Below are 18300 nucleotides of genomic sequence, written 5' to 3'. Positions count from 1 at the left end.
ATCAAAATCTGAATATATGAATTAATCATAATGATCATAACAGAAGATTAATAGAGGGCCCGCCTCCCACTGTGCTGCCCACTGGCAGGGGGAGGGAGCTGTCAATCAAAAAGACAGGAGAGGCCTCAAAGACACAGTTTGATGGTGCAGTAATGTCTCTATGCGAGGAAGGGAGAGAAATCAGACAAGGGTTAGACATATCTACAGCTCAGAAAGCGAGATGAAGGATGACAAATTGTTGTCAAAAAAGACTTTAAAGCTCTTCCCTAAAGAGGACTGCCAGAAAAGTGGCCATTGCATAGGGGAAACATCTAAGGAGATGTCTCTACACTGCTTTTTAGCTCTCCTATCAGGATTTTCCTCCTTCCCAGTTCCTTCTTCATTGTTCTCTCCCTTACAGTCACTATACACTCGCACAGTCCATATTCAGAACTATGTTTCATACTGTGTGTGTGTGTGTGTGTGTGTGTGTGTGTGTGTGTGTGTGTGTGTGTGTGTGTGTGTGTGTGTGTGTGTGTGTGTGTGTGTGTGTGTGTGTGTGTGTGTGTGTGTGTGTGTGTGGATGCATACAGATAATTGTACGCCATACGTGTCATGTTGACAGTACACTGTATGTGCAGCAGCTTAATTCGCATGCATTCTTTTCCATTATTGAGCCCATTAAGTCTCTGCCCAACCACCTAACATGATGACAACACACAACTGCCACAAATGTCTACCAGTGAAACAAGCCAGCCAAAAAAAAATGTATGACACCAGTAACTAGAAATCAGTGTGTGAAAAACCTTGGCAATGGGACAGTGACAGCAAACGAGCAGAGAAAGAGACATGGGATATGAAGAGTACAAACTGGTTTTTACATCTGTTCTGCATTTTTTTCTCTCCCTACCAGTTGCCAGTGACAGAGCCTCTCTTCTACTGCTGACTGTGTCACCCTGGTAGTCTCACCTTTTACCCTTGATAGTGAAGCCACCATATCCAGTTACTAATGCTTTTGTCACAATGAATGTTGGCAAAATCAGGTCAGTGGGGTACAAACAACAAAATAATCTTAAAAAGGACAGAGTTGTTATTCAAATTATCGATGTCAATACTAGGAAGACTTGTAATTAAATGTTTTTCTACTGTCAATTAAAGTAATGTTGGAAACAAGCCAAGCGGCCTGGTAGCAAAACTGCTATGTGAAATGAGAGAGCGGACAGTTGTCTTTTGAGCTGATGTAGTCAGTGCCAAAGTTAGCTTCCCTCCTGACCTCCGTTGCCCTCACATATATCCTTACCTGCCTCTCTCCGTCTCCCTGAGTACTGCTGACACCAGTACTTACTCAGACGTGACCCAGGGTTGTCTCCGTGCTGCCTTCCAGCATCAGGTTTACCCTCACTGGCAGAATGACACTGCAATTAGGCAAAATATGTCCTGTTTTGCCAGAGTGTGTCATTCAATCTTCTCTTAGATTAAAGGGACTTAGAGCACCTGAGCCGACACAACATCGGCAATAACTAAAGACCAGTGAGTTATTTCTTTAATCTTGTCCTTAAAGGCACACTGTCAGCCTCAATGAAATATGCCTTTGGGAAACTTTAATTTGCACGAGAAGATAAACATTGATACAAAGATAGCTCCATAATATGTTTGGCTGAACTTTAGTAGACAAATACTAAAACTAAATCTTTAACAGAAAGTAAAACATGTTATGCTTCCCAAAAACGTTATATTGTATCTTGTTGTATCTTGTTACCTGGCGAGCTGTCCACACGTCAGTTGTTCAAAGTTATATATGTGTCAAAGATTAGCTCTTTGCTAGGAAAGGTTAAATCAAAGCTAACTGGGTAAATAGCTATAAATAAGAAACACATTATTCAAAAGACATAAACGACGGTGTTTAGAGACAAAATTACCATCATTCATTCACAATTATGGATCCACTCTTCAGGAAATACTATTCATCTCTCATGATCCTACATTGACTTAGTGGGTTTTTCTTAAGAGTTAAAGAATTAAGAAGGAAAATATCACAAATCTCAACAAACGAGGGCTCTAGAAAATTGTGACGAAATAGCATAGGGCGGCAGGATCTTCTCTTCCTATGCTGAACAAAACAGTCCTATATTCTGCGATATGGGGATAAGCTACAGAGGAAGACATGACAACAACAGGAATGCACTGCACAGGCTCGAAACTCACAACACATAAAAAACACACATTAAAACACACACACACACACGCACACACGCGCGCGCGCGCACACACACACACACACACACACACACACACACACACACACACACACACACACACACACACACACACACACACACAGGGAAGCAGTCTGTCTGATGCCTGTCTTCTTCTGCCAGGGATGCAGAGAAAAGGGAGGTGGGAGGAGGAAGGGGAGCAGGCAGAGGATGAAAGCAGACGCAGAGCAATACCAATTAAGAACGACAGCCGCCGGAGAACCAGACAGAGCAGAGAGAAATGAAAAACACTATGCTGGAAGAGGGGAAAGACAGAAAGAATCCTCACTGGAGAAATGGAGGAGTTGGAAACAAAACTGAAGGCAGCACTATTGAGGCTGGCAGACAAGGCGAGACGGAAGGATGGGGAGGGGAGGGCGGGGGACTGAAATATCCATGCATCTTGAACACTAGTGTCTAGAGATGCAGGGAGAAAAACAAGGGGTGAGGGGGGGAAATAATGCAAGGGTGCTAGAAAATGAGAATAAAGGGGAATAAAATGAGCTGAGCTGCTACGAAGCCTGAGCAAGACAAAGGAAGAGAGACAGAGAACTTCAAAAGGAAAAGAGCTGCAATGACAACATGCAGCTTCAAGTGTTCTCAACGGCTGTCAGACCAAAGGCAGACACAACATCCTTCCCAAAGGAGTAGGAAGAGGAGAGGAAAAGACTTTCCTCTCTCAGCAAAAGAGCAATAGGGTCCGGCCATGACCACAGAACATGGTAAATCCACTCTCCACCAACATCACCATTCAGCTAGCAACCCACGCATTATAGAAGCCAAAGGACTCTCTGGAAAATGATTAGATGGAACATTATGGACAGCCATTACCTGGGGAATAATTCCTCAATACCTGCTATAGCTGCAACAGACCTCTCCACTAATGTGTGTGGGTGTGTCTTTGTGTTTACTCAACCTGAATGGTTTGGGGAAAACAAGCCTGTAAATTCCACAGATGATAAGCAGTAATAACAATGTTGGTGTGTTTTTCTATTGCTCAGTCTCACCGACAGTCTCAGTGGCTTCTTGGTTTGCCTTCAATGCATACCAGCTTTGCTTAACGCAGGTGGAGACAGTGGCCTGTGGAAATACACAATGCACTTTATTGCTACTTGACTGGACTTGCTCAATGAAATGGCAGAAATAATGTCTGTTGGTGAGAGACCTGTAGAGAGTGCCATGACTGAAAGCGAATAGGTGGGAGGAGAGCAGTGATGAAGGGGGAGGGGGGGGGGAGCCAAAGAATCAGATAGTAAGAGTCTGTGACGCGCTATATATAACATCTTTGAGGTTTGCCACCAGAAAATTAGCTCTCTGTGTCTTGGCTGCTGCTTCTGCCAAGTCGATATGAAACTTTAACACAGTGGCAGCTCATTAAGTAGGAAAACAGCACAATGCACAAGACCAAGCAGGCCTGCTGCCTGCCGTCAACACAGCAACGTCTAGTGAAGTCAAGAGGAAGCTGAGAAGCAGAGTGTGCTGGTATCCTCGTCTTTGCGTATGCTTTGAATTTATTCATATTCATTTATTTATGTATTTATAAGTACCTCAAACGAAGCTTAATACAATGTCCACAGAGGGCAACTAGTTCTGATTGGCTGTCAGATATCAGTTCAGTCTGTCCATTGGGAACTCTCAATGGTGATCGGCTAACACTGATCAATGTTTGTGATGTTTTGCATGATATTTAGCCATGTTAGAAGCACAATCATTCACTTTAATGTCACAATGTGAAAAAAAAGAGACTTAACTAAATAATAATTTGTCATTGCCACATTCATTGCTTGCTACCTCAACACATGTCATAATTGTATTGCTATAATTTAAGCATGTATTAATTTTCAAAACATCTTGGGGTGTCCTGTAGGAAAGGAATTGTGCCATGATAAAAAAAAATACTCATTTGTGGTAGATGGAGGTATATGCAAATCTGCTATACAGATAAATCAAATCTCGGATGTTGTGTTTCTTATGTATTCTGATTGACTTGATTCAAATTCACCATTTTTGCTTTTTGTTCAAATCAATTCAGGTTTTTTTTATGTAGCACCAAATCACAAGACAGGTTATTTCATGCCACTTAACACATTAAAGTCCTTACAAGCAGAACTTTACAACATTATACAGAGAAACCAAACAATTCAACAATTCCCATATAAGCTAGGAGGAAAAAAAAAACTCCTCTTTTGGTCCTAAGATGGTACTAAAGCAATTCCAAACAGACTAAACCAGCTGTGTTCTGTGCATATCTGATGTTTTGGGAAGTCAGAAGGAGTTAAGACATAAACAGGGTCAGAGAATAGTCTTTAACCTCTATTTCAAAATGCTGCACAGCCTGCCTTCACCGCCATCATCAAACTGTCAAAATTAGAGGAGGCAGACTAAATCAAAGGACAAATACCTACACACACACACAATATACACTCAGACAATGAGAGAGAGCTGTGTCAACAGCAACATACCACCATGACAGACCACTCTGTTTGGTGGTCTGTCATAGAGATGCAGAATTACCTAAAAGTGTACATCTTTAAAAGGTAAAGGAAAGCAGAGCAGTGCAGTGAATGAGAGTCTATCTTGAGTAAAAAAAATAAGCCAGTTTCACTTGTTTAATAAATCTAATGGGAATGACTGCCCATCCTGAGATCAACATCCCAATACTGTTCTCAAGATATGCTCATGCTCACTATAGCTCATTGCACAGCCCTTAAATTCTGACGAAACGCCTAATTGAGACAGCTATTTGAGTATCACAACTTTCATAAAGCTGATACAGCATGATGTGCTGGGCTAACGGCTTTCATGCCCCAATTCTTTGGTGCCCCCAAATACGCTGTCTTAATTAAGATTAATTAAACTATGCCCAACTCTTGTCTTAAACTTAATCTGCCCCCAAGACATTTAAATTTCTAACTGGGTCACAACTCGAATATCACCAGAAATGTTTTGTTGATCATTTTAAGCAGTTCTGTTCAATCAGCCAAGGTTCTTAAAAATGAATTCTAACAATCAAGACACAGTAAAAGTAAACACTTAAACTCGACAGACTTGAATTTCATTGATATTACTGAAGTTGATATTAAGGTGATAAAACAGCCAAAACAATAAACAATTGACTTAAACTTACTAGGCTAAGCCATGGCCCCAGCAAGGGACCTGCAGTGCATGCTAGTGATATTTACATAGCCTAACAGAGAGCTTTGGAAGTGCCGCAGGGCCCAAGTCCTGTTACATAATGAGTACGGCTGTCTAATGTTGGTTTGGGGCAGGAAAAAGGGAACATTGTAGGTTGGATGTCCTCTATAGTCTCTGCCAGTTTCCATGTGATGCCCATCTCCTTCTCTCCACGTCTCTCCAATTAGCCAACATGGAGCAGAGGGAGGGATGGAGGCCCCCATCAAACCTCGGCACATTGAACATTCCCCTGGACCCCTGCCAAGACTCACAAGCAGCAGCTAGCCAGTTTCAGCTTTGCTTTCCCATCCCCCTGCTTCCATCCTGGACTGGCTTACCCCTGGTGGGGCCCCTAAGCCCCTGCCCCCTCCATTGGCACACAAGAGGGGGGGGAGGGGTCACCCCATCACCCCTTCACTGTATATGAGTCTCCTAGTCACAAGTAAATACCTGATAGCTGCCTGAAACTATACTTCAACTGTACTCTGATAAGTTGTGTATTTTATTGCATGAAAAGCAAATGCAGCTCATTCCTTTGCACATTTGCAATCAATGCCAGATTTAGTGCTGAGAGTACTTGAAGATATGATCATGTCAATCCTAACATGAGATCACCATCTTATGCCAAAACAGGTCAGTCTCTGAGCTGTTGTGAAACCTGCCACAGATCCAACTTGGATAAACCACATAAAGCCAGTCACATAAATGGTAACAGAGACATTATTTCACAAGAAAGAAAACAATAAATTTGAACAACCTACTACACTACAACCATTAAAATGCAAGAAAAAAAAACAAAAACCTCAGTCAGTCTTTTGTTTTCTTGGTGAAAAAGATACCTCAACTATTTCTGTCTTTCTAAGGCCCCTTTATTACCAGTGCAAACAAACAGCCAAGATACACTCTGCCCTCACTGGTATTTTACACACAAACACTCCTCATTTAATACAATGGCCACACCAAATACAACTGCCTGGCAAATCTTTATCTTGCCCCCCATTGACTTCAAAATAGCAATACATAGAGCAGAAGAAGAGCGTAATGGCTTTTGGCAGCCTACCATTGAATCCAGCTGATTCTACTGTCAGCGCTCCCCTGCTGGAGCAACACCCTGCGGTGTTAAGCACGTTATCTATCAGGACTATGCTAGTTGTTTGAAAAGCCTCATAATCACAGGCTCATTGACTACCACGGTCTGGCCTGGGCTAAGGTCAGCGATGGGTAAAAAGGGATAGACAACACAAGCCACACACAAGCATGACTCAAAGGGATTTACCAGGGTCAACACAAAATCTCTGACAAGGAACAGCAATACTTTTCTCTTCTTTAAAATCCAAATCTTCAGGGCAAATGTTTTGTACATTAATAGAAAAATCTAAACAGGAGCACCAAACATGTGTATGGGGGATAAAGTGACATAGGACAAGGCGGTCTGTTCCAGTTATGTTTGGCGCTATAGAGGAAACAATGATATTGATAGTAACCTGAGGACTGGACTAGTGTTCATGGTTTATCTGTAAAGGGTCAAACAAAGCCTTGGAAACCCCAAGCTTTGGGTTTCCTTTAAAAAAAAAAAAAGATCCTGCCTTGTCAGTGATAAGGGGCTGCAGATGGAGTTACACTGCCAGGGTTTGTCCTCATGGCTTTGCTACAAAACACAAATCAAAACAATGTCTAGATGCCAAAAGCCCACAGCCTGATCAAGAGCTAACATGAGTTCCAGGTTTCCTGCTAGTGTGCTGCCAAAGTGGCAAAAGTAGTAATACGAATCATTTGGTCTGGGCCTTGGTGAGAGATTGAATTTCTCATTTTGAGTCCTTTAGCATTGGGGGGAAAAAAACATACTTCAATTTTGAGCAAATTCAGAGTTTTGAAAGATCTCAACTGAGATTTCTGTGAGGCAGTTTGCAGACATGGGTTCATACTGATAGAATATCTATGATCTCTATTCACTGTCAGTATTAATATATGATTTATGCATTTCCCTGGAGCTTTAAGTAACAAAACCTAGAATTGTATACTACTCTCAAAACAAAACATTTATAAGGCCAGAAAAACACGGATGACATCTTTATTGCAACATAATGTCCAAACACACCCCTAATTTGCCAAAGTGTCCTCCAATTAAGCCACCCGCTGTGGCTTTAGTGGTAGCAATGTTGCTGAAGCAGTTGTGTCTGACGAGAGTAAAGCTAATTGTAAGATATTTAAAAACAACAACAGGACTTCATTCTCCTGCTGCCAGGTTCTAAATAGTTATATTCTCCCTAATCCATTAGTTTGACATACACCAGAGTGCCCCTATCACGTCTTTTAACAGTTGTCCACTTACTGCATGCATGACAGCCTTTTGGTAAGATGGGTGCGTGCACAGAGGAGGACCTTTGACCCTGGGTAAGAACACCGCTCTGTGTTTGTGTCCAAGTCAGCTGGATGTCATGCAACAGGCAGCTCAAGACCTGATTAACAACTGCTGAGCATTAACCAACTGCCAGGATTGTTATGAGGCAAAAATGAGAGGCCCTCCACGTGTGCAGTCGGACACAAACGCGCAACATTTGGTGACAGTACATTTACATTCCAAGACACAGCACAGACCCACACACAAAAAACAGGCATAAAGACTTCACCACATCTGTATGCACCGTGCACACTAATAAATGCTCCCCATCGGACTGCAAATGCACGTGTGCCACTGCTGCTCGTGCACATTTTTTATTTCATCACGTCACTGGTGTGTGACGATAGAGATAAGACATTGGTGACAGAGATGTCGGGAGGGGGGTGGGGGTGAGGATTGAAATTGAACAGGAAATTATGTACTTCAATTAAGACACACGGAGGAGATATTAAAAGCTATACTCCAGTGCCTGGGGACAGGATGCAGGAAGGGGGGATGCAATGGAAGGCGACAGTTCAATCAGAATCTGCGGATTTCTCACCGAGCCGGGGGTTGGAGGAAAGGAGGGAAGAGAGACAGGACAGCTATGTTTAATAATGTACTTGGCATTAGTGTAGCGGAATTCACAAAAGTGTACAAGATACACGCTGTGATAAAACTACAGAATGAACGGCAGACCAAAGAGCACGAAAAAAAAGAAGAAGGGGAATCCAACGTAAGACTGTGCCTATTTCCCATTTAAGAACGCTGGTATTTGCGGACAGGCACAAATCAAAACATTCAACAATCCTACTCTGTCAGCAATCGGCTTATAAAAGATAAAATTAGTGCACCATTACCTCCTAATAACTACAAAGACATTAAAAAAAAGGAAAGGCGATTCTCTCAATCAGTTCAAGGAACCATCACATTACACACTCACATGTACAGAGTGTGTTCCAGTCCACTCAGCCAATCATGAAGTCGCTATGATATAACACAAAAGTTCCCAACATTTTCAAGCCCCTGCAAATAAACATACTACATTCAGGCAACAACCAAGTTAATATTCAAAAGCTGTAGGGGAGAAGACCTCTGATATCAATCAGTCCTATATTTGGGTGTTTCTGAAGTACTATATAAATAATGAGGAAACAATGACAAAATCTCGTCACCACAAAAAAAAAAAAAAAAATCACATAATTGTTAATGTATTAAAATGTGGTACTTGACATTTAAACGATAAAGCAAATTATGTGCTTTATTAATTGGGCATTACTGATCATTTACGTTCACCTTCTGCAACAATCAATCTATCGCCAGAAAGGCTAAACAGTAATTCATTTGAAACTTACCTTGCTTTAATCACAGCTTTGGCAGCTTAAGAGTCGATGCATGGCAGAAAAAAAAAAAAAAAAAAAAAAATGATGCAGAAAAGCATTCTCCCGATGTCTTTTCTGAAATTACCCGTAAAGAGATGAGCAGAGATTTAGTCGCAATGAAAGTCAAGACTTGGCAGATAAGCCGACTGCTGCTGAAGCAGCTTGGTGACAGATACCGAGGTAAACAACGGCTACGCAGCCAGATATATACACACAGCAAGTACGGTAATTTATGCTTTGAGCAAAAAAAAAAAAAAAAAAAAAAAAACATAAAATAAATACAAAATATGCCGTGAATTTATACTTGCCAAAAACAAAAACAAAAAAAAAACGTTTCTTTAAAACGTCACGATACAACGGGGGGGGGAGGGGGGCGGGGAAGGGGGCGAAGCACCACTAATAACAAAAACAAAAACAAAAACCACGAATAAAATGACTTTTAAAAGCAGCTAAAATATGTAAGCTTAACGTTAGCTGGTTGGCGTTGTTAGTCGTCGATCGTTGCGACGTTTTGCAGACGAGAGAAATCAGGCAGGTTTCGTTCAAAATTGCCCGATGAGTTGCGGCGGAGCAAAGCCGACGGCCGTCAGCCAGCCAGCCAACTTGTTTTAAAGTGCAAAAAGAAATGTTTTTTTTTTGTTTGTTTTTTTTGTTTAAGTCGCCGGTTGGACGACTAGCGACGGGCTGGCTACCGCAAATGCAAAGCGAGCGAGGACTCCGGGGAAATACATTCTGTGTTGATCCAGACGGCGGAGCGGACACTCATGGTAGGCGTTCAGCGAGCTCTCGTCGACAGTGGTCTCGCAGCCATTTTGTTCAAACTAACAACACTGCAGTCTCCCTCTCCTCCTCCCAGGGAGCACACAGACCAGGAAGTTGCTCCGGATACGTCACTCCCGACCAACCAAAAGCCCGGACGCTAACTCCGCCCACGGCCCTCCGGCCCGCCCTCCTCCGCTCGCCGAACCTCCGAACTGCAGGATGGACAGGCAGAAAAAAATGGACAGAGGTAAGACAGCTCGTATTTCCAGGGTAATTACCGGAGCATCCGGCAAACACTGTGTCCTTAAAAAGAAACGAATGCGACGCTGTAGTATTGTACCAGCAACATGTTTGAAGAAAGCATAGGCATTTTGAAATACTAGATTAATGTTATGTATTATATAAACCAATTTTAGGCCTTTTTGTACTTTTTCTCTTAGCATTGGAGGACAAAGTATTTAAAGCTGCTTTTGTAATGATTTTTTATTTTTTTTATTTCAAAACTGTAGAGAGGTATTTTTCATATAGATGAACATCCTTTACATTCGTGCCTAATTAATTCACACAATGCGGATTAGGTCAATCAAAACCAGCTTAATCTCTGTATTTCACATTACACAGTGATTATAAATCTGGTGTCTGTTGAGACATTCCTGCGTTATTGGCATGATTGCATACTGGACATGCTATATGGGCAGAGCATGCGTACAAGAGACTTACAGTTTAGCCCTATTTTAGCTTAAATGGGGATAAACAAATTCAATCATGCTGCTCTCCCAACCTTTCCAAGTGTTAGCGGAATGAATGGATTAAATTCTGATCTTGAAATAAATCCGTTTGTGAGGGTTTAAAACAATCCACCGTCTAAACGGATGCAACAGTAAGTTTTAAAAAAAGTACAACAAATGATGTGGTAAAGTACAAGTACTTCAAAGCTGTACTTAAATAAATGTACCAAGTGACTTTTCACCACTTGCTCTCTTATGATACTGTGACATAATATTTCATAGTACAGAAATATATTTCATGTGAATCATGACCAAAATAGAGCAAAACAGCATATACATAAATACAAGTCTTTAGTCTCCTAGTAACTGGAACTTGCATTATGAACCTTATTAAACTGACTGAAATGCCTCTAAAAGGCCATACCCCAGGTTTCTCTACCTAAGATGACCTTTGTCAAGAATCTCTTCATCACGTGATGTCCTGAAACATAGGGCGACAATTCTGGGCTATACACAACTTGATGGATGAGGTCGCCCTTGTGCACCCTGAACCCCCTCTGCAGCAGTCTGGGAGAAAGAAAACGCCGCCCCTGTCCATTCTCTGCACTCTTTTCTTATGGAAATGACAACTCCATGCACAGACAAACTCACACACACACACACACACACACACACACACACACACACACACACACACACACACACACACACACACACACACACACACACACACATAGACACTGTGTGGTGGGAACAGGTCAAGACTGCATACCACAAAGGGGAAGGCTGACCAGTGAGAATGCTCCTTTACATCGATGGGAGAGACTGTTAATGAGAAAGCCAGGGGCCCTGGCCAAAAGTTTTTTTTTCCTTTTCAAGGCAATATGCCCAGCCCTATTAAAACTGCAAGCTCTAACTGAATGGAGAAAGCAGATGTTCCATAGTGAGGGTTAAGAGAGGTGAGAGCAGAGGGGAATGCCTTCGAAAACGCCTTAAGGGATATGTAGTTCACTGTGGCTCACACTATTTAACTAAAAAAATGGAGGAATTTTGCTGTTTACGCATGCCATCTAAATAAATTGTGCTCCCAGTAAACATTTTGTCTCAGAGTTAATTTAATGTGCCTACTCAAAGCTTCCAGTCAATGATTTAATACGTCATGCAAATTAAAGTACCCACAGTACTAAAAGCTTAGGTTGCACTAGTTATCAAAGAGGGATGTTCAACACAAAGGACAACTGAGAGTTGAAATAAGGACAGCGGTTTGACATGATCTTAGCTATCAAAGGCAAGAACTACTCAGGTGAGTGTGTAGTAATGTAGGTGAGAAGAAAAGAGACAGACTGTGCACGCACACACACACACACACACACACACACACACACACACACACACACACACACACACACACACACGGATTTATGTGTATGTGCACACATCTTCCCATGTGCACATATGCTCTCCAACTCATCACAGCTATTCTTTTAGGTGTCTTTTGAGATGTTTCTTTGACTCCGCCAATTTCCCTAATTGCTTTCACATTTAAGCAGACTGCTGACAGAAGTGAGTCAATGCTAAAGGTCCGCCTGACATTCTGATAAGGAACAACCCAGACACAAGCAGTGGGGACTGCAGTGGAGGCAATTCCTCACTCCTTCCTCTCAGACAATACATTTCTCCTCCTCCTCTCCTTAACATTCTCTTTGTTTCTTCTCCTCACTCCATTTTTTTCAGAGTTCTCCTCTGCCTTTTGTTTTAATTCCAGTCCAATCATGAGCTGTGTTCCGCATAAGGTTTTAATTTCAAGCCTGCCGCCCGCCAGAGTCTACCACTCTCACATGCACACATGCACAAATTCACACAAGAATGCATGTGCATACACCGAACCAGAGTCTTATGAATATCATCCACACACTCACTTTACTGTCACATCACAAATGCACATACACACCTGTATGTTTCATGGCCACATGCAAATTTAATGCATGGACTTTGTGACTACATTTTATCATTTAAACATGTTCCCCACAAGACAAAGTATTTCCCGCTAGATACATTAATAACCACACACGTTAATAAGATGCAGACAAATTACATAAACAGAATCTCAACAAGCTATATCTTTTTCTTGAGAAGTAATTTTCTATTTCATAGTTTATGACAGAGCAGGTAAAGTTATAGGATGAATTTTTAGTACTTCAAATCTATGTCCTTACTGTAAAATACAAAGCACCTCTCTAAATGTATTATTTTAGCATTTAATCTTGTGGAATTAACCAAACATACATGATCTGAGGGGTAACCAAACATTTAATGACAGTCCAAAAGCAGATCTTGGTTTTATATCTTTATTCCCTGTACACTGCATTTCAGAAGAAGATGTTTATAGTTTGCTGTGTGATACAGATGACTGATGAGTTGGGGGTGTCAGTATTTTGGTATTGATTATGAATACACAATCCTCCTCCACAGTCTGGATTTTATGTGAGTATTAAACCTCACAGCCTCATGTGAGTATTAAAAATGCAGACAGCGAGCTACTGCTGCTTCGCTCAAAGTGACATTTCCAAAGGCATGACTTGACATATGCAAAAGGCCCGTAATGACGATAATTCTGACAGGAAGAAACCATCTCCTAACCGCACATAAAAGCAGAATGTGCCACAACGACTCTCCCAATTCGGCTACTTCAAGGCAACATTTGCGAGTAGTAGCTGTGCGGTTTGAGCTGAAACATACATTGTGAGTTTTTCTCACTCTGATTAGCAATGTGATTGAAGTGTCTATCTATTAAATAACAGTGCAGTGGTAAAAAGCTTGCTGAGTTTCTCATTGCTCATCTCATCTCAACATTGCATTGAGAGATAAGACAGACTGCAAGTAGCTGAAGGCATGGTAGTGGAGAAAAGGAGGATGGATCCTTTTCATTAACTTTCATTAAGACTACAGAGTGAATTACCCTAAACAGAAGAGGTATGACACATAAAAGTCAATTGGTGGGGAAATATACACACTCACAGTCCCCTGCTCTAAAATAACCAGGTGTCTAGACACAAAATAAACATGTGTGCTGTTCATGAATACATACAAATACACGGTTAGACAATCCCCTTTGCATAAATGTCTCTAATCCTCCATGTACTGCTGTATGGCTGTGTACCTATTATGGAGCACGCACAATAACAAGAAGGAACTGTGTGCAGTGGGTGCGAAAGGGGCCATTCTCCAGGTTGGAAAGGGGTTATGTAGCCTCTGTGCGGATGTTTTTGCGTGCGTGCATGCACGCTTGTGCAGATAATATGTGTGCGTATTTGCGTTTGTCCATATGTGTGTGCTGCATGGGTGGAGGGAGGGAGGGAGGCAGAGCAGAGCGTTGCAGTGCAGTAGGACAGCGTTTCTGAGTTGTGGTAATTTCCCCTGAGACGAGCAAGCAGGTAAAGGCCAGCGAAAGAGGGGAGGGAGGGAGAGGGATAGATGGAGGCTGGGATAGAGGGAGGGAGAGCGTCAGCAAGCGAGTATGTCAGAGAATAATGAGGAATGATCCAGCGGTGGCGGAAAAAAGGCCAGCAGATTTGCCCAATCAAATGCGCACAGGACTGCATTAACAGCATCTCAAGGTTGAATTTAGAAGCTCTCATTGTCAACGCATTAACGTTAACGTTTCTTTTTTTCCCATTTCAAATGCCTTATCTTGTTAATGAGTGTTTCTGAACTGAGTCATTGTTTTTGTAATGAATTCATCTATTAATTACAAGTGCGCCTTTTCCTGATGACCTTGCTTTATTTTGTTCCAAGCTGCAGACCTTAATATTAGCATACATTAAACCCTTCTTATCTTTCATCCCAAATAGCTAATATGTCAAATTATCACCCGAAAAAAAAGAAGAAGCATCAAGCACAATGGTGGCCTGGGTACCGGGGTCTGCGTGTGCGTGTGCGTGTGTGTGTGTGTGTGTGTGTTTGTGGGTGAGCACCTTCACTTATTAGCCCCTTCCCCCCTCCCTACTTGCAAACTCATTACCAGCATATAAGACCTGCGTGGATTTTATGGTGTTTTGGGAACCGACTGGTTAATCAGATTTATTGCACACTTAAGCTTAATTGATTGCCTTTATGGATTCAAATGAATAATTAAGTACTAACAAGTCTAGTTTCTGTTTCATCATTCTGAAATGATGATAATGACCGACAGAAAGGGAAGGTGGGAGATGTGTCAATCACAAAATGCTAACATCACAATATTTGCTTATCGGCCTTGGTCCTCTCTTAAGTCCCTGACTGTAATAATGCTCATAATAATGTGTCAGGTGTTCACTCGCCTCAAAACATTAATACTAACACATTTTCCTATTTAACCTGAAATTGCATTCTTAGATTTATTTTTCTGTCTGTTGCTTTGCTGCTTTACAGGCCCTTTGCAGTGATATTCGATGTTTCTATTAGAAATGAAGTTATTAACAGGCAGTGAAAGGACAGTCAGTGTATCACGATCAAGTCAGCCCAAACAAAGACAACACATCCTAACCTTCAGATGATCTTCATCAGATCAATACTATCATCAACACAGACAAATGGCCACAGATTAACCCAGCCTGCTATCACCATCCCCTAACTCCCAGCCCAAACAAACATACATACTCTCTCTCTCGCGCGCGCGCACACACACACACACACACACACACCTGCTTCAGTGAGGGCGCTGGGAGTATTGATTGGTTTCAGCTGATCGACACACAGAAGTGGGCATGTACAGGCTTGCTTGTTGACTTAACTTTTCACTGGCCGGTTGGAATTGCACAGAGAGGTGGGTGGGAGGATGAATGAGCCAGTTAAGTCCTACTGTAGCTGTTGGGATCAGCAGCTTATGACACTAAAATTAATGAATCAAATATTCTAAAAATGTTCAAAAAGACTGAATTGCCTCTATAGGTGTGGGTCAGTACTTCAGTCTTCTGTTTTACATGTATGTTTGACATTAGAGAAAAGGACAGCAAAAAGGCCACATGAATAGGCCAGTCTGGGGTCTGGCACTGCATATTGTTTTTCACATGAATTGCACACTCAGACACGTCGGTGTCCCCACCACCCATTTAGCTACACAAACTATACACATATGCCGTGAGCAAAACAAGCAAATTGATATCTGTATGTCTGCCAGTGGCCAAAAGGCAACTGACTTAATCCCACATTTAATGTAAATGTTGGCGGTGGCATATCCACAGGCAAGAGCTGATATTTAGAAGTCCATTAACACAGGGTGGAGATGGGTTAATTCACTGTGTGTGGCTGGAGATCCAGGGGGAGTTTAGGGCATACAAAGAGGAGGAAGGGGAGAGATGGATGATTGGGGGAGGGGTGGGGGTAATATCACTAAGAAAAAAAAACAGAAAAGAAAAGAAGAGGAAGAATGCAAATACATTTGGAGTGAGGTGGATGTGTATGTGAGGAGGGTTGGTGGGGGTGCCAGGGAGGGTGGTGGGTGAGGGGTTTTTTTTGTAAGGGGGGAGGGGAGGGGGGGTTGTTGTGAGCATTGCTGCCTGCTATCATCCGCCTGAGCCTGGGCGTCAGTTTGATTAATGCTGCTTTCCTCCAACTGACCTCCAAGGTCACTGGAATAGTGGGTACTCAGCCTCTCCCATTCGTGGCTGCACCAGAGGGGGGTAACGGCTGTATAATACGCTCCTCTAGAGTTCCCTCTGTTTTTCCTATTTCCACTTTTCGCTCTGTCTGTCTCTCATTTAAACTCTTTTACCCACCCTGTCTGTCTGTCTCTTTTTCTTCTCCCCTTGATCCGTCCTTCCTCTCTTCCTACATTCTCATCCTCATCCATCTCTTTCTCCCTATCTGACACTTTTGCTCTCACCACCAGCACTCTGTAATCTGAAACGCAATCAAAAGCGGCAATAATGCAATGTGTTTGAAGATGCTGGAGTGGCAGGGGGAACAGACCTGCAAAGGGCCATTAGGGCACTGAATGAGATTTAGATAAACACACATACACACACAACCACAACCACAACCACCACCACCTTTCCTCCCTTCCCTCTGCTCACAGACAGAGTGCCATGGTGAAGGCACATGAATAGAGTTGTCCTACACCAGTAGACACTTGGCAATGACACACTTCCTCTGGCTGAGAAGCTCATAGCAAATGCTGCTTATTGTGCCAGCCGGTCTTTCCTGGCATGAACCTGACAAGTAGGGAGTTACATACAATACAGACAGGGAGAGAGAGAGAGACATGACATGAATTGTTCTTCCGACACCTCTCCAGACTACAAAATCTTTCCAAAACAATTTTTTTCCCCCAGTTTCTGTAACAAATTGTACTGTCTGGTCATTTGTGTTGACATTAAACTTGGCCACCTCCTGCACATTGGCAGCAACTAAATCTTTGCGTCTATCTGATCAAGCTTCACTTCATATAGAGCACTACTTGACTGTACAGGACACAGAGTATGAGTATGTGTGTGCCTCTGGGTGTTAAGGTGTATACGGACCAACACATTACTGCATCAACACATTGTGAGTTGGCACAGTATCATGCTGTAAACCTATAGTGTTCTGCTGGATGTGTCACTCACACTGAACCTCTGGATGGTATTTCATCTCACCAGTATCTGTAGCAATACGCCCACACAGGCAAAATGCTTGGGATTTTTTTTTTTTACCACAGTGCTATTTTCAGTCTTAACACCTGCACACTTCTATGAGAAGTAACTCAAGATTGGATTTAAATAGGTTTTTGCATTAGTGTGTGTGCACTGCATGACAACTGCATGTTGTCCTGTAAAAAAAACATTTATTAGATAGTCTTTATAGGTCCAGCTGGTTCTGAGGAACCAATCAGGCTGGTAAGATGAGTGAATCTCAATGGGTGTGAGTATATGCAGAATATTGTAGTAAATTGGAAACATATATAAAAGATATCTGCTTATGAATGATGAGTTTTTAATTTACAGATATTAAAATGGTTAGAAAATCCTTATCTTCTGTCTATCTGTGGCCCAGTTGGCTAAAATATGTTAAATTCTTGAAGTAGCAGGTGAAAACAGGACTTTCAGTTATGTATGTAAATTAGTCCTTAAAGCATATATGCAAATGGATTTTGATAATTTGTCTCAGGCTTTACATTTATTCTTCTTATTATAAAATGTGTGCTCTCTCCAGCCATGGCTAATATTTAAATGATGGCACATCATGCTGCCACCGGTGTTCCTACTACGCTAGGGTCCTCTTAGGATCAGGTCTCTCCAGTTGAAAATAATTTAAGCAACTTAAGTTTGTTCTTTTCCATACAGGTCCATTCCCATTTGTGAAAACCTTTACCACGAAGAGCTCCAAAACATTGATTTTACAAAAGCTTCATTTGGATTAAAAATTCTGTTTCACCAAATCTGGACACACATGGTTTCTCACCGGACACTGGCGATATGCACATTCCTGTTTCACTGTTTTCAAACGTATCACTGGTAATTTCTATAAGGAAGGTCTGACCAAGATGGCGTCTGAAAGTGTGAGTGCAAGGCTAGTAGTATAATCGCAGCCTGGAGAGTTAGCCCTGCTGTGCACCATCAATTTGTCTCACACTCTGTACCCTCCATCCCCCCACCCTCGTCCCTTTTTTTCTCTGTGTCTCC

At 42.0% G+C, this 18300-nt stretch overlaps 1 protein-coding gene across 5 annotated transcripts in view; it reads right to left on the bottom strand.

Annotated features, from left to right (window-relative positions):
* tnrc6c2 (trinucleotide repeat containing adaptor 6C2) overlaps positions 1-10130 on the bottom strand; it is a 53828-nt gene extending 43698 nt beyond the window's left edge. Inside the window, exons 1-2 of one of the 5 annotated variants that reach the window (XM_069697257.1) lie at positions 9900-10130; positions 9144-9245 (exon numbers count right to left, since the gene is read on the bottom strand). The gene's annotated coding sequence lies outside the window, so the exon portion shown is untranslated. Of the gene's footprint in view, positions 1-9143 lie in introns of all 5 variants that reach the window. The other 4 variants (XM_069697258.1, XM_069697255.1, XM_069697259.1 and 1 more) reach the window with 4 other exon arrangements.
* Between the last annotated feature and the right edge of the window lie 8170 nt (positions 10131-18300).

This window comes from Brachyistius frenatus, unplaced genomic scaffold, assembly GCF_029030835.1.
Source record: "Brachyistius frenatus isolate BFR_SWC_R1_liver_20210118 unplaced genomic scaffold, ASM2903083v1 Contig_23, whole genome shotgun sequence".
Taxonomy (NCBI): Eukaryota; Metazoa; Chordata; class Actinopteri; family Embiotocidae; genus Brachyistius; species Brachyistius frenatus.
Note: the sequence above shows the minus strand (reverse complement) of the source record. Positions and strands in the feature narration are given on the sequence as shown.